The following is a 4,775-nucleotide window of genomic DNA, read 5'->3' as shown; positions in this document are numbered from 1 at the left end:
GTTACTTGCGAGTGGTTGACTTAATTTTGCCCTGACTAGTAATCTTGTATCTAACGTTAGGACAAGCTTTTCCATCAGTGTTGTTTACAGGGTATAGGCAATTCACTAGACATCATTAGAGAATTGCCTTAAAGTGATAGAGTACTGTATCCGTGATGTCGTGGGAGTGTTCGTCATTCATAGGCTTCTCATAAGCCATCAGAGAGTGTTGTCCTAAAATGAAATTCTTGTATCTTGTAATGCTTTTCATTTTGGCCAAATATGTACATCAGTGATGATGTGTACAAGGTAATTGTTAATGTTTTATCATTTCTTTGGTGCAACGTTTTCAGTTCATCTTTGTTTCCCTAGTCTTGCTAACTATAGGTAAATGATAAATTGGTTTAATCCATGCACTCAGAACATAGGCTACTCACAATTCGTAGAGCAGTACCGTATATACTCGCATATTATGCGACTTTTGAAACCTAATTTTGAAGGTAATTTTAAAGGGGTCGCATCATACACGCGGTATAAAATTAGCGTACTGTCTATGCTTTCCCAAATCGGCAGATTGCGATAGTTACTACCGGAGGAAAACAGTAGATCTTTTAAAAAGTTATGCTTTACTTGTACTTCACTATATCCAATAATATTGTATGCATTCTCATATTACTATTGTATTTTAAAATACAAAAGAGCGATCGTGCGCCATTTGCATTATTTTGGTTTATACAGCATGTTTAACTGTTCTAGACTAACCATCTATAATTTCCAAATCAGTTGTTAAGGCACAATACCGAAGGAATTTTTACTTTTTGTTTTACTCGGTAAAAGAAACATTTGTTACTTGAACTATTATTTTTATTTTAGGATACGCAGTTAAGTGAAAATTTATTAAAGTAAAAAAAAATGCATAAAATTAATAAATTAAAATCCTCCCAAGTCACTCTCCGTGTCCGTACCATCAAATACTGCTCTGAATTCTTCGCCATGAACGCAGTCATATTCGTCATCTTCCAGTTCTTTGATCATTTCATATATAGTCTTGTCACCGTGGCGAGCTCTCTGGCGTGGCTTTTAAAGATCTGCCCTTATGCTAAACAGCAACTGCCCGTGTTTGACAGACCTTTGAATGTCCTTGAGACAAACCCCGAGGCTATAATTATAAGATTATAAGGAGTTTTCATTCCCAGGTACTTTAATCTCCCTAGTCGGACCCTGGCTCGCTCTCTCTCTCTCTCTCATCTCTCTCTCTCATCTCCTCTCTCTCTCTCTCTCTCTCTCTCTCTCTCTCTCTCTCTCTCTCTCTCTCTCTCCTAAACCTCAGCTGTCGCGAGCGAGAGCTTTTTTATGGGGACAACATAGGCCCGCATTTCGCATTTTCCATACCTAATTATTTTTGTATACGATTGCCCTTTCTCGGCTGTGAAGTTGATGTCTATCCATGGCTGTGAGATGACCAGGAATAACTTGTAGTCGGTGTCAAAGTCACTCCACACTTCAGTCAGGCCAAAACTTTGCATTCAAGCAATATTCAGTCATTGTTTCCTATCTATTATTTTGTCTCAGAGAGAGAGAGAGAGAATCTGTGATACGATTGTTTATTTTCTCGCTCGTCAAACTTACTCTGTTATGCTTTATTTCATATTTCCTTGCTCACCAATTTATTCTATACCTACGATATTAAGAAATCAAGATATGTGTAGAAGGGAGAACTGCCTCCAGACTGTACAGTCATATGGATTTAAACGCACGCGGAACTGGTTAAATATTCGCAACAGCACCAAGATGAGAATGCCATGGTGATAGAAAATCTGACTCCGTTTCTTGTTATTGCATAAAAAAACTTTATCAATCGTGAACCTACGTATTTATTTAGAATTCTGCGTAACGGAAAAGATAATATTTGATATCTGTAATGGGAGAAATGGTTTTATCTCTGTTGTTGTTATAATTTGGCAGATATGCGATCAAACACGTGGGAGGACCAAAAACAGCCCAGCCAGTAGAGCTCGGCTCATTTTGTAAATACTATTGTTTGGCCGTATTATAGGCTTACCCGATTCGTTTTGGGTGTGCGCTGCAGCTGCTGCTACTGCTACTCAATAATCGCATTTTTTCTTACTAATCCCAAGAGTTGACCATGGAAAATCCCAAGATAATAAAATAATTTGACATATGCCAAGCCTTGGAGTCCTAAATATTTACTTTGTCTGTCTATCAGAAAAGATACTGATAAATTGAATTGACGGTATCTTTTCTGAGAGAGAGAGAGAGAGAGAGAGAGAGAGAGAGAGAGAGAGAGAGAGAGAGAGAGAGAGAGAGAGAGAGAGAGAGTATAATGCAGTGTGTTCATGCTTGTTAAAAATGTGCAGTACGGGTAATTCATATCTGGAAGAAAGAAAAAAAATGTTGAATTTTGTTGCTGTCAGTCGCATGGACTAAATTTACAAAGAGCAGGGAACAAATCTTGACATTCCTCGAGAGATTAGAGAGATGAACCAAGGCCATCTAGGATGAACTCTCTCTCTCCCCTCTCAACTATACTGTAAGTGTTAACTTGAGTCTCTGAAACCAATAGGTATTAGGTCAAGCGCAACTGTGTGTGTGTGTGTGTGTATGTGTATGGGCATACTGTTAAAAAATGTGCTGTACCTACAGGTAATAAATACCTACATCTTGAAAGATAAAACAAACAAACAAATTTTGTTGTTGTTAGTCGCCGGGGATATAAAGAGTGTGACCAGCGGACAGAAAGATTAACATTTTTCCAGAGATTAAAGAGCTGAATTTTTTTTTGAAGCTATGTCAACCGCGTTAGTAAATAGGTATCATCTTTTAAAGAATTTTTTTTCTTTTCTTTTTGCGGAAGAATCTTCAAACCATTTTGCATTCAAAGTAATGAGAAGGAATCATTCTATTCTTCATGTAATCAGTAAAATACTTACACTAATAAAAACTAAAACTACGTATTGTATGCAAAACACACATCATCGTTAGCTTCGCGTGTGTAAACGATCATTCTAAGAAATTCACTGAGTAGTATAACTAACACCTGATTGGTTGGTTGGTAGCCATGGTGATCTGTTATCCAATGACTGCCCTCTGCTTCTGTTCTATTTATAGACATGCCGTGGATGGCTCTAGTTTTGAACGTTACCATGTTCGTGATTTTCTGACTGCTGACGGCAAAAATTACTCAATAATTTTCTTTATATAATTATTTCTTCTGAAAACAATAATATAATATGATCATTTTAACTTTAATGTATAGTGGTATGAAAAATACCTGTTGTCGTCGATCTCATCAATATGGTATGAAAATCCACAGGTGTTGTAGCGATACGTAATCACGAAGTACAAATCCTTTTCCCGGACCATCCTCAAAATTTTACGACTCTTCAACTTCAAGATCGATATGGTGAAATATATTATATAGTCATACTTATTGTTAAAATTCACAAGTTGAACTGCAAAACATTATTATATTTTGATTGTCATGTACATATATTTTTTTGCGTTTTACGGAATGTTTGTTTTTGAAAATAATAGCTATAGTGAACATATGGTATTAATTGTCCCACTATTTTGTTATAGGTGATCTTAGTTATCTCACATTCATTTAACAGTATTATATTAATATTTATTTAAATAAACTGTAATTAATAAATAACAATAATGAAAAACATAAAGGGAAAAATTTTTTTTGCTGCAGTAGTGATGTTTGTTTGATTATGCATCTGACCTCACATTTCCGAAATCTGAAAAAATTCCAAAAACCGAAACATCGGAAGTGTGTGTACTGCACATTTTTTTTTAAACACACACACAATGTCTACGCATTACTGATACCCGTTGGTGAAAGACTCAAATTACAGTATTTATTCCTAAGAAGAGAGAGAGAGAGAGAGAGAGAGAGAGAGAGAGAGAGAGAGAGAGAGAGAGAGAGAGAGAGAGAGAGAGAGAGAGAATGATGTTTAAGACTCCAAGGCGTGTTGATTTTTACAATTATTTTATATCTTAGATTCTTTTTTAATCTTGAGGTTTTATATTCAATTCTCGAGATTAGTAAGAAAATTACCGTAACTTGACTAGCAGCAGCACACATCTGAATGACTCGGCCATTAGCATGCTAAACCACCAACCTTATGAACTGACGCTCTTGGAAAAGGAACTCGCATGATACATGAGATACAAGACAAAACCACTGTTTATTGGTGAAAATTTGGGGGTCGCATGATATGCGAGATCGCACGTTACTCGAGTATATACGGTACTTGCTTTAAAGTGTTTATTGAATATTTCTTCGGTCCTATGGGCCAAAGAATGGCTTTCATGTTTACCAAACTTAGTCTTGCTAACTGTTGGTAAATAATATTGCTTTAACCCACACACTTCCCTTTGCAGAGATTAAATTTTAAGGGCAGAAACTAGAAAGTAGGAGGAGAGAACGGTGCTTAAGTGCTTTTGGGATACGCATCATTGACCAAGAATCGGTCCCAGTTGTGCTTCAAGAGTACAAGTTAGAGAAATTTTCAAAGATGTTCTTTCTCATGTTTCCTTTACAAGGAAGACAGGTGTCTAAGTTGATGTGAAGATTGTGAATGCTCCTCTCTTCCAGCCAGAATGCTTGCCACAGCTGGACTCCAACTTGTACTATGAAAGCTCGCTTGTGCCAGCTCGTGCTTAGAGAGGCAGCCGGTAAGGTGCCAAAAAGCACCCATTTGCACCTGTATGCCAAAAGCGCCCACAAGCAGTTGTGCACCAAAAGTGCCTGAGCGCCAGAAGCGCCC

This window comes from Macrobrachium nipponense, chromosome 3, assembly GCF_015104395.2.
Source record: "Macrobrachium nipponense isolate FS-2020 chromosome 3, ASM1510439v2, whole genome shotgun sequence".
NCBI classification, from domain to species: Eukaryota; Metazoa; Arthropoda; class Malacostraca; order Decapoda; family Palaemonidae; genus Macrobrachium; species Macrobrachium nipponense.
The sequence above is the reverse complement of the archived record's forward strand: the minus strand, read 5'-3'. Positions refer to the sequence as shown.